The sequence below is a fragment of the Acomys minous genome (genome assembly GCF_964271855.1).
Source record: "Acomys minous genome assembly, chromosome: 9".
In the NCBI taxonomy this organism is placed as follows: Eukaryota; Metazoa; Chordata; class Mammalia; order Rodentia; family Muridae; genus Acomys; species Acomys minous.
Window position 1 is genome coordinate 79718156 of NC_140490.1, and position 12781 is coordinate 79730936.

Below are 12781 nucleotides of genomic sequence, written 5' to 3' on the forward strand. Positions count from 1 at the left end.
TGTGGAGGGTCTGTTTTGGTGTTGCTGATGCGAGATTATCTGTGTACTGTGTTTTCTTGGGTCCCCAGTGCTCACCACCATTTTGTCCTGCTGTAACAGAACAGGACAGAACAGAACAGAACAGGACAGGACAGGACAGAACAGAACAGAACAGAACAAAACAAAACAAAACAGAACAAAAGAACTGGACACTGACATTTGATCAGACCTGACAGGATTCGTTCCTCTCAACACGCTGGACACTCACATCCTGCATCCTTCATGTTCCAGCTGCAATTGCTTCAGTTGCTGTTGCTTATTCAAACAGGACAGCTCACAAGACAGCTTCAAAGAAAATGTCCAATCCCCATTATTACAGCACTTCAAACACTCCCACAGGGGACTCATATTAAGCATGGAATGTCTCAACATTTAGAAAATGGGTCACAAATGTTATTCCTGGCTACTTTAACCATTTTTTCAATTATATTTGGACCAGTACAAAGGTATTATTTGCCCCAAATCAGCTGATAGAAATCTTAAGAGAATGATGCCCCATTTCCCCTGAGGGGGTTGGGTAGGTTTTTTTTGTTTTCTTAGGCTATTTTCAGTGGGAGTTAGTTACTATAAGTTATTTTTGGTCTCATTCAGAAAGAAAAGGATATTGAACTCAGGAGTGTGGAGATAGGGATAGAAAAGAAAGATAGAAGATACAGGGAAAATAGGACAAAAGTACATTATTGAATCTACTCCTAAATTAAGGCCTAAATTGTTAATCAAAAATAATGTTATTTTTAATAACTTGTTATAGAATTTTTCATGTAGATGAAAAATAAGTTTAAGTTTGACACATTGGTATAGAACTCAATTTTAATATTATTCACCACACACATTTTATATATTTATACATAATATGAGGTGTTACACCTATACAACTCAAATAGAATACAAGGTTTACTTCCATTACCTTGAAAAGTGCTATTGCAAGTGGTTTAGGCTAAGTAATACAAGATATTAGTTAGTTGATCAAATCATGGCCATGCCAGTTACTAGTCTATATTTGTCACAAAATATATATCCTAGATTTAACAAATAGAAATGATTATATAGATATATAAGGTAAAATAGTTAGATAAAGTCTTCAAAAGAATCAGAGACCTACAGAATATGACATTTAAAGATGATTTTATTATTTTAAATTATTTATTATTTCTTGACAAGAAGACACATTAAATCCTTGCAACACCAAGCCTTCCTCAAAGAAGATGACGAGCATCAGACAATCTCGTTATGGGGAGGGCTTCAAATGCTTCAAACCATCCACAGGACAAACAGTTTACATTTCTGCCACAGACAGAATTATGCTGAAAAATAGGCAAGTCTGGATGCAGGCAGAGTTGACGGCAAACCTCTGACAAAACATGTTAAGCAAGTCCTCAATAGTTCCTGCCTCACAAATATGGCTGTCAGATATGTTGGGCCAGAAGGCTGAAGATGATACTTCAAAATTATAGAGAGTTTAGGTGACTGTTTCAGAAGCAAACTGCCTCAATCATGTTTTCATTTTGGAAACTGCTAAGTGGTATTTCTGATTTCCATAAGTAATTAAGTTTTATTCCTCCTCATGTCTCTGGTGGGGTTGAAGACAAGATAGTTTAGTCTTACAATTAAGCTTAGTTGTTTAGGGGTTAAGATGTTTTTAGGTCTAGATAGATGCTTTAAGTTGGTACAGAAGTAATACAATAATACTGTTTTTACATTCAGTATTTTAGATGCACCAAGATAGGAAAGATGATTTCTTCAAGACTGCCAAATACAAATAGCAAAAACACTATGAATGTAACATTTTTATAAGTCCTGATTATTCTATTGTTCTTCTTGTTGTATGTAGTTTATTTTATTTATGTGTAATAATATAACTTTATATGTAAAAAAGAAATAAAATAAAAATATTTTTAAAAGGAAAAACTAATTCTAGTGAAGATTTTTTGTAATATTTTTCTATGAGAATATACAGGGGGAGATAATCCTGGTCAGGAACTCTCATAGGAGAGGGGAATAACGGGAAAATGGGAGTGAGGGAAGAATGGGAGGATGCAATGGATGGGATAACCATTGAGATATAACAAGAATAAATTAATTAAAAAATTTAAAAAATGAAGGAATTTGAGTTGTGTGCATGTGTGTGTTTAGTGTGTGTGTCTTGATATATTGTTGTCCACACTTATGAGTTTATGTAACAATGCAGCCCAAAAGAAGATTTGGTTTTCTTTTTGGAGATATTGTAAGAGGTTGTTAGAAAAATCATTTTGTCAAGACTGAACTGGATATTGAATCAGGTCCTCTACAATAGCAAAGCATACTACTAACTAATAAGTTGTCATCCAGCTTCACTAATATATTTCTATCTGCTTATCATGATATTACTCTTTCTTCTAGGTTCTATTCCTTTAATTTATATAATAGTATTAGTGATATTTACATTGCCCCTGTTATGGGAACATAGTTTCAAAACATTTGCAAACAACAGGTCACTCCCTACAATCTCCTTGTATTTGATTCTCACTATTGAATTGACACAAAAGTCATTCATTCATCCAAGTAATAAAGAAAGACGTTTGCATTTATTTTGAACAATTTGTATATTATTGCAGAAAAGAGCATTTACACATTATAAGCATGCCAAAAATCTAAGTCTTCTGAAAAAAGAGGTTTAACACATGTTTATATGGGAAAGGAAGAAAACATTAGTAGATATGATCCTGACTAGCATCACCATTAGTAGAAACGGTGAGAGTCATTCTTAAACAAATAGATATCGCACTGCAACCGTATATTTGGTTTTTATGTAGAAGTATTATTTCTATGTTGTAGTTCATGAAATATGAATTAAGGAATATTATTTCTCTCTGACCTTTTGGATAGAATTTCTTTCTGGTCTTAACAAAATTATGTAGAACTTTGGAAGAAAGATGCATCCAAGCATCCCTGCAGTAGAAGCCAAAATGGAGAAGATCTCCACAGCAACCATGACCTTGCCGTTGGTGCTATGATATACAGGGAAGAAGCTGACCCAGACACTGCAGAACACCAGCAGGCTGAATGTCAGGTACTTGGCTTCATTGAAGGTGTCAGGCAGGTTTCTTGCCAGGAAAGCCACAGTGAGGCTTCCAATGGCCATGCAGGCCAAGTATCCCAGGACAGAGTAGAATGCAGTAACTGAGCCTTGTTGCACACAGTGATGATATGGCCATGCTCAGAGTGTGCATCAATATCCACAAATGGAGGAGAAGATCCTAGCCAAATTGCACACAGAATTACTTGGAATAGGGAGCAGATGGGAATGATGTAGTTAGGGACCCCTGATATTAGGATATACTTCATCCTTCTTCTGGGTGCTGTGAGTTTGAAAACCAGAACTACAATGATTGTTTTTGCCAGAGCTGTGGAAACAGCCACAGTGAACACAATTCCAAATGTGATCTGCTGCAGGATGCAGGTAACAGTGTTTGGACGCCCAAGGAAGAGCAAGGAGCAGAGGAAACAGAACATGAGTGATACAAGTAAGAGGTAGCTGAGGGTTTTGTTATTAGCCTTTACAATAGGAGTGTCATGATGCTTCATGAAGACCCCAAGAACCACAGCAGTAAATGCAGTGAAGCACAAGGCTACTAAGGCAAGAGCCATACCTAACGAATCTTCATAGCTCAGAAAGACCACAGCTTTATCTATATAGTGCTTCTGGTCTGGGTTGGCATACTGCTCCTCTGGACACATCACACATTGATCCACGTCTGATGGAGAAAAGGAGGCTTTATTAGTGGTGCTTCAGCATTTTATTGATAGGACATTAGAGAAGCATTGCAATATGCACATTTTAATACTGTATATGTCATTCAAGGACAGTGTTGCACAGCATTGCAACATACTTTCTCTTTAAAGAAAAAGCAATCATTTCTATGTTTATTGAATTTTGTTGATGATATAATTTATAATGTTTTTGTAAGTACATTTTTCTACATTGTTCTTCATGTTATACTGAAATGACTTAGACTCTTGAGTTCAGGAAAGGTAAATTCATTAGTGACAGTGTACTTGAGTGCATTTAAAGTAATAAATTCTGTATATTCATTGTCTCCTGAGGTTGTTGATTGTTTTATGACTGTTGCCTCTATGACAGAAGGAGATTCTGCCTTCTATTGGGACAAGGCCTGTCACTAATTTTTGAGTTTCGATTCACAAGCCCAAATACACTAACATAAATGGAATGAGCAGGTTGTATGTGTGGTTTATATTTGTGTGTGTGAATGTAGAAGTAATAAGAAATCTTATGAATCTAAGTTTTATTGGAGTTATAAAGAGCCTGTAGTAGGGTGGGAGTGAGAGTTGAATGACATATGAATATAAAGTTAATGATTGAAAACTGCAAAATATTAAATAACACTTTTCTCAGTGTATACTTATATGGTCATAGGAACCAGGACTCCTGATATTTATTAACAATGAAAGCAGAAAACTCTGTACTTACTGAGCACTAAAATTTCCATCTTGTTTCCATTTTGTTTGGAATCATTCAGCCCTTTCCTCCTCCCTTCTTTTAAACTCTATGGGACCCAGTCTCTCTGAGTGGACTCAAGGGTGAAATACACATGGAAAAACAACATGAGCAAGGTAACACAAGGATTTCAATAGTGGTAACCAATTTTTTTATTTTCCTATAGTACTTCATTCATAAGTTGCAAGATCCAGAATGGCAACTGAAATATATGTGAGTGAAATTTCACCCAGTCGTTGGATAATTGCAGAGAGTGATAATGTGTGTCAAGCCATTTCATTTTTTTAATCTAGAGGAATGTATTTATGTATAGATATAATTAGTAAATGTTTTTAAACACCTTATCTAGTTGGTTCAACTGTAAAGAGAATATAAATATTTCTCAGGACACCAGAATTCAAATTCCAGTATGTATGCCCAGTGTCCAAAACAGCATGTAACTCTATCTACATGTGTTTTCATAGCCTCTCACCCACATCCACAGTTGTTACATACATCCACCTTCCTCCAAAACATAAACCTAAATAAGAATAATTTTTTGTAATTTTGTTGTATTTGTTAATGTAAATCACCTCTACTATTGCTTGTTTTTACATTTAAAACAATTTCATTACATGTAGTTTATTTTAGAGAATGTTGTATGTTGGAATGCATGTATGTAAGAAGCCATCTTCTAGGACTTAGTTACCTACTCCTTCTACATGGATCCTGGGCATGAATTCAGTTCATCAGCCTCAGTGTCAAGAGATTTAGATTCTGGGTCATCTCAATTGCCACTAGTTCCATTTAAGAACTTTCATTTAATTATATATGATGACAGGCAAAATACTTGAAAAATTAATCATTGGCTATTTGCATTTTGTCACCTCTAAATGAATAGTAATTTGACTAACACGTTGTGTGTAGGTGGTAATAATATTTTGAACTAAATTCATTATGTATAAATTTTTTTTAAGACTATGAAAGAAATTTTTATTTAGTCATTGTTAATTTATGTAGATTTTATTTTTTTTTATTAATTTATTCTTGTTACATCTCAATGGTTATCCCGTCCCTTGTATCCTCCCATTCTTCCCTCCCTCCCATTTTCCCCTTATTCCCCTCCCCTATGACAGTTCCTGAGGGGGATTACCTCCCCCTCTATATGATCATAGGGTATCAAGTCTCTTCTTGGTAACCTGCTGTCCTTCCTCTGAGTGCCATCAGGTCTCCCCATCCAGGGGACATGGTCAGAGGTGTGGCACCAGAGTGTGTGAGAACATAATATCCCACTCTCCACTTTACTGTGGAGAGTGTTCTGTCCATTGTCTAGATCTGGGTAGGGGTTTAAGGTTTACCGCCTGTATTGTCCTTGTCTGGTGCCTAGTTTGAGTGGGACCCCTGTGCCCAAATCTGCCTATCATAATGTTCTACTTGTAGGCTCCTAGGACCCTCTGGGTCCTTCTACTTTGCCTTTCTCTCATGAATCTCACATCTAGAGTCCCACTAGAATGTCCTCTCCTCTGTCTCTGTTTCCTGGTAAGTGAAGGCTTTCGTGGGACATGCCCGTTGGGCTAATATGCAGATATAAGTGAGTATATACCATTTGAGTCTTTCTGCTTCTGAGTTAACTCACTCATTATGATCATTTCTAGTTCAATCCATTTATCCACAAATTTTGGGAATTCCTTGTTTTTAATAGCTGAATAGTATTCCATAGTGTATATGTACCACAGTTTCTTTATCCATTCTTCTATTGAGGGACACTTAGGCTGTTTCCATGTTCTGGCTATTATGAATAGGGCTGCTATGAACATGGTTGAGCAAATTTTCTTGCTGTGTGCTGGAGCATCTTCTGGGTATATTCCAAGGAGTGGAATAGCTGGGTCCTGAGGAAGCCCTATTCCCATTTTTCTGAGATAGCACCAGATAGATTTCCAAAGTGGTTGTACTAGTTTGCATTCCCACCAGCAATGAAGGAGTGTTCCTCTCTCCCCACATCCTCGCCAGCATGTGGTGTCGCTTGAATTTTTGATCTTAGCCATTCTGATGGGTGTAAGATGGAATCTCAGCGTTGTTTTGATTTGCATTTCCCTGATGATTAAGGAGGTTGAGCATTTCTTTAAGTGTTTCTCAGCCATTTGATATTCCTCTGTTGAGAATTCTCTGTTTAGTTCCATGCCCCATTTCTCGATTGGGTTATTTGGTTTGGTGGTATTTAATTTCTTGAGTTCTTTATATATTTTGGATATTAGACCTTTGTCAGATGTGGGGTTAGTGAAGATCTTTTCCCAGTCTGTAGACTGTCGCTTTGTACTCTTTACGGTGTCATCTGCCTTACAGAAGCTTTTCAGCCTCATGAGGTCCCATTTATTAATTGTTGACATTAATGCCTGGGCTGTTGGTGTTCTGTTCAGGAAGTTGTCTCCTGTGCCAATATGTTCCAGGCTCTTCCCCACTTTTTCTTCTAAATGATTTAGTGTCTCTGGTTTTATGTTGAGGTCTTTAATCCACTTAGATTTGAGTTTTGTACAAGGTGACAGATAGGGGTCCAGGTGCATTTTTTTACACATAGACATCCAGTTAGACCAGCACCATTTGTTGAAGATGCTATCCCTTTTCCATCGAATGGATTTGGCTTCTTTGTCAAAAATCAAATGACCATATGTGTGTGGATTCATATCTGGGTCTTCGATTCGATTCCACTGATCAACCAGCCTGTTGCTGTGCCAGTACCATGCAGTTTTAATTACTATTGCTTTATAGTACAATTTGAGATCAGGTATGGAGATTCCTCCAGAGAACCTTTTATTGTACAGGATTGTTTTAGCTATTCTGGGTTTTTTGTTTTTCCATATGAAGTTCAGAATTGAACTTTCAATGTCTTTAAAAAATTGTGTAGGTATTTTGATAGGGATTGCATTGAATCTGTAGATTGCTTTTGGTAGGATGGCCATTTTTATTATGTTAATTCTCCCTATCCATGAGCAAGGTAGATCCTTCCATCTTCTCATGTCATCTTCAATCTCTTTCTTTAGGGATTTGAAATTTTTTTCAAACAGGTCCTTCACTTGTTTAGTAAGAGTAACTCCTAAGTACTTTATATTACTTGTGGCTAATGAGAAGGGTGTAGTTTTCCTAATTTCTTCCTCTGCAAGCTTGTCATTTGTGTATAGGAAGGCTACAGACTTTTTTGAGTTAATTTTGTATCCAGCCAATTTGCTGAAGGTGTTTATCAGCTGTAGGAGTTCTCTGGTGGAATTTTGAGGGTCACTTATGTAGACTATCATATCATCTGCAAATAGGGATAATTTGACTTCCTCCTTTCCCATTTGAATACCCTTGATCTCCTTATGTTGTCTTATTGCTCTGGCTAGAACTTCGAGTACTATATTGAAGAGATATGGAGAGAGTGGGCAGCCTTGCCTTGTTCCTGATTTTAGAGGAATTTCCTTGAGTATCTCACCATTTACTTTGATTTTGGCTATTGGCTTCCTATATATAGCCTTTATTATGTTGAGGAAAGTGCCTTGTATTCCCGATCTCTCTAAAACTTTAAACATGAATGGGTGTTGGATTTTATCAAATGCTTTCTCTGCATCCAAAGAGATGATCATGTGGTTTTTTGTTTTCAGTTTGTTTATGTGGTGGATTACATTGATGGATTTCCGTATATTAAACCATCCCTGCATGCCTGGAATGAAGCCTACTTGGTCATGATGAATGATATCTCTGATGTGCTCTTGTATTCGTTTTGCAAGTATTTTATTTAGTATTTTTGCATCGATGTTCATCAGAGAAATTGGTCTGAAATTCTCTTTCTTTGTTGAGTCTTTGTGAGGTTTAGGTATCAATGAGACTATGGCCTCATAGAATGAGTTTGGTAATGTTCCATCCCTTTCTATCTTTTGGAGTAGTTTGAAGAGTATCGGTATTAACTCGCCCTTGAAGGTCTGGTAGAATTCAGCACTGAAGCCATCTGGCCCTGGGCTTTTTTTGGTTGGGAGACTATCAATGATTACTTCAATTTCTGTAGGGGAAATGGGACTATTTAGCTTGTTTATCTGTTCTTCATTCAACTTTGGCAAGTGAAATTGATCAAGAAAATCGTCCATTTCCCTTAGATTTTCAAATTTTGTGGCATATATGCCTTCAAAGTAGGATCTTATGATTCTTTGTATTTCTTCAGTGTCTGTTGTTATGTCTCCCTTTTCATTCCTGATTTTGTTGATTTCAATACTGTCTCTCTGCCTTTTAGTTAGTTTGGCTAAAGGTCTGTCTATCTTGTTGACTTTCTCAAAGAACCAGCTCTTGGTTTTGTTGATTCTTTGGACTGTTTTTTTAGTTTCTAATTTGTTAATTTCACCCCTGAGTTTGATTATTTCCAGGCGTCTACTCCTTTTGGGTGTTTCTGCTTCTTTTTTTTCTAGGGCTTCCAGTTGTGTCATTAAGGTGTTTATGTGCGATGCTTCCAATTTCTTTTTAAAGGCACTTAGTGCTATGAATTTTCCTCTTAGCACTGCTTTCAGTGTATCCCACAGATTTGGGTATGTTGTTCCTTCATTTTCATTGAATTTCAGAAACTCCTTGATTTCTTTCTTTATTTCTTCCCTGACCCAGGTGTCATTTAGCAGAGAGTTGTTTAGTTTCCACATACGTGTAGGCTTTTTGTTATTTCTGTTGTTGTTGAATTGCAACCTAAGCCCATGATGATCTGATAGGATACAAGGTATGATTTCAATCCTCTTGTATCTGTTGAGGCTTTCTTTGTGAACTACGATGTGATCAATTTTGGAGAAGGTTCCATGGGGTGCAGAGAAGAAGGTGTATTCTTTCTTGTTTGGGTGCAAGGTTCTATAGATATCTGTTAGGTCCATTTGACCCATGGCATTGGTTAGTGATGTTATTTCTTGGCTTAGTTTCTGTTTTGATGACTTGTCCTTTAGTGAGAGTGGGGTGTTGAAATCTCCCACTATTATTGTGTGGGGCTTGATGTGTGGTGTAAGCCTTTTTAACAGATCTTTTACAAATGTGGGTGCCCTTGTATTGGGAGCATAGATGTTCAGAATTGTGATGTCATCTTGGTTTACTTTACCTTTGATGAGTAAGAAGTGTCCATTCTCATCCCTTTTGATTAATCTTGGTTGAAAATCTATTTTGTTCGATATTAAAATGGCTACGCCTGCTTGCTTCTTGTGTCCATTTGCTTGGAATATTTTTTTCCAACCTTTTATCCTGAGGTGATGCCTATCATTATGGGTGAGATGTGTTTCTTGGATGCATAAGAATGTTGGATCCTGTTTATGCACCCATTCAGTTAGTCTGTGTCTTTTTATTGGAGAATTGAGACCATTGATGTTGAGAGATATTAACGACCAGTTACTATTAAGAGTCTTAATTTTGATGTTGTTTTCAGTTGAGCGTTTGTGTAGTTGTCTTTTTGCCATGGTATAGTTATCTATTTCCTGAGTAGTTTTGGTTGTAGCTTGACCCTTTGGGATGGAGTTTTCCTTCTAGTACCTTCTGTAAAGCTGGATTTGTGGATAGGTACTGTTTGAATTTGGTTTTGTCATGGAATATTTTGTTTTCTCCATCAATGGTTATTGATAGTTTTGCTGGGTAAAGTAGTCTGGCCTGGCATCTGTGGTCTCTTAGGGTTTGCAGGATCTCTGTCCAGGCCCTTCTGGCTTTGATGGTCTCTGCTGAGAAGTCGGGTGTAATTCTGATAGGTTTGCCATTAAATGTTATTTGGCCCTTTTCCCTTGCAGCTTTTAATATTTTTTCTTTGTTCTGTATGTTTTGTGTTTTGATTATTATGTGACGGGCAGTTTTTCTTTTCTGGTCAATTCTATTAGGTGTTCTGTATGCCTCTTGTATGTTTATAGGCACCTCTTTCTTTAGATTGGGGAAATTTTCTTCTATGATTTTGCTGAGAAGAGTTTCTGGGCCTTGGAGTCTGATATCTTCTCTTTCTTCAATGCCTATTATCCTCAGATTTCTTCTTTTCATGGTGTCCTTAATTTCTTGGATGTTTTGTGTCAGGAGTTTTCCAGATTTGGCATTTTCTTTATTGGTTGCTTCAAGATCTGTGATTGTATCTTCTAGACTTGAGATTCGCTCTTCCATCTCTTGGATTCTATTAGAAAAGCTCAGCACTGAGTCATTCACCTTCTTCTCTGAGGCCTCACGTTCTCGTTTTTCTTCTGTCTGTGTGTTTATCATTGAATCCATTTTCATCTTCATATCTTGAACAGATTTTTTAATTTCTTTCATCTGGTTGCTTATGTTTTCCTGAAAAATTTCCAGTTCTACTCTATGTGCTTCTTTTATGTCTCGCACCTGCTTCGCTGCTTCTTCGTGCATCTGATTTCTAATTCTATTTGTTTCCTCCGATACCATCCTCATTACCAAGGCTTTGAGGTCATTTTCTTGTGTTTCCATTGTATGTGAGTTCTCCGTGTTGTTTTCTTTGGGATAGCTGGGAGCTGGAGACTCCATGTTGTTTTGGGGTTTTTTGCGAATGCTTTTACGCTGTCCCTTAGACATCTTGCCGTCTCTGTTTTTGTTGGGTAACTTCCAGAGTTGAGTGGATGGAGTCTGATGATAGATTCACTTGTTTTCTCACGATTTCCGTAGGCTGGAAGCCCTGATACTTCACTGGTGTGGATGGCAGGAGGTTAGCCCTGTAGTTTTGGGCTCTCACCACCAGTGATCCTCAGCTCCCCTTTGCTGTGGATCCTGCAATCTTTCTGGGTCTCTGAGTGATCGTTGGGTCAGGCCAAGGTAATCACAACCTTTTGGGTCCCTTGCCAAGTCCTGCCAGAGATACTGGGCCCGAGCCACGTGGCGAGCTCAGCTAGTTTCTCAGGGCCTGAACCGTCTGTCACAGCAGGAGAACTGCGATTGCACTGAGCAATCACCCCGGGTGGAAGTGAGTGCTCCACCCACCCCGTGTCTCCGCAGGAAAACCAAGGCTGCTTGAGCAAGCACCCAGGGTATAACTGAGTGCCCCGCCCAGCCCGCGTCACAGCAGGAAAACTGTGGCAGTGCTGCGCACTCACCTAGGGTAGAAGTGAGCGCTTCTCCAGGCTTGTGTCACAGCAGGGAAACTGGGACCTTGATGAGCAAGCACCCAGGGTAGAAGGGAGCGCTCCACCCAGCTTGCGTGGTAGTAGAAAAACCAATGCTGAGCTGGGCAAGCACCCAAAGTATTACTGAGCGCTCCGCCCTGCACGTGTCACAGCAGGATAATTAGGTCTGCGCTGAGCCGGAGCGCAGGATGGAAGCCGGCTCACCGCCCAGCTTGCGTCACAGCAGAAAAACCCAGGCTGCCTGAGCAAGCACCCAGGGTATAACTGAGTGCTCCACCCCGCTCGTGTCCCAGCAGGAAAGCTGAGCTTGCGCTGAGCCGGAGCCCAGGGTGGAAGCCGGCTCACCTCCCAGCTTGCGTCACAGCCGAAAAACCAAGGCTGCTTGAGCAAGCTCCCCGGGTATAACTGAGCGCTCTGCCCCGCTCGCGTCACAGCAGGAAAACCACGTCTGCGCGGAGCCGGAGCTCAGGGTGGAAGCCGGCTCTCTGCCCCGCCTGCGTCACAGCAGGGGAGCTGCGCCTCGGGCAGCCGAGCCAGCCTCTCCACAGCCCAGCTCACTGAGCCCACCCAGGATTCTGGGGCCGAACCGTCCGCTGAGTCCAGCCTGGGTCTCAAGGCACCACGCGACCCAAATCCTGTCCAGAGTCCCCTCTCCCGCAGCAACTCCCACTGTCCACCGCACTAATCGCCTCCACTGGAAGGCTCTGAGCTGCAAACCTCAGCCACCGCCTCTGGCGCTGCCGGAGCCGCTGTGGGCACTGTTGTTCTCACCGCCGCCGCTCTGATCCGAGAAAGTCCTCGCTCCTCCTGTGTGCAGGGGCAGGCAGGTCCTCCGCACCCTGGTCCCTCCGGACCGTGGAGCACTTCTGCTGCCGTGGTGTGGGGACCTTGGTGTTCCTGGCTCAGAAATCTGTGCAATTCCCTGAATTGTTCGCTGGAGCTTTCAAACACGGTCCACACTGCTCGCCGCCATCTTGGATCTCCCTCATTATGTATAAATTATTTTAAGCTATAACATTATTACATTAATTGGATGCTGTATTTAAACTATTGATTACAAGAATCCTCATATTTCCTAAATTATGTCTGAAGAATCATTCCCCCCCCCCCAGATACTTAGAATTACACATTTTCTGACCAAAGAAACAACTTCTTAAGGTGGAGGAAGAAGTTCTTC

The 12781-nt window shown here is 39.6% G+C and overlaps 1 pseudogene across 1 annotated transcript; it reads right to left on the reverse strand.

Moving 5' to 3' along the window:
- Positions 1-2878: 2878 nt before the first annotated feature.
- On the reverse strand, positions 2879-3756 carry LOC311605897 (vomeronasal type-2 receptor 116-like; annotated as a pseudogene). Its single transcript has one exon. The product of its transcript is annotated as a vomeronasal type-2 receptor 116-like (transcript).
- Positions 3757-12781: the final 9025 nt, after the last annotated feature.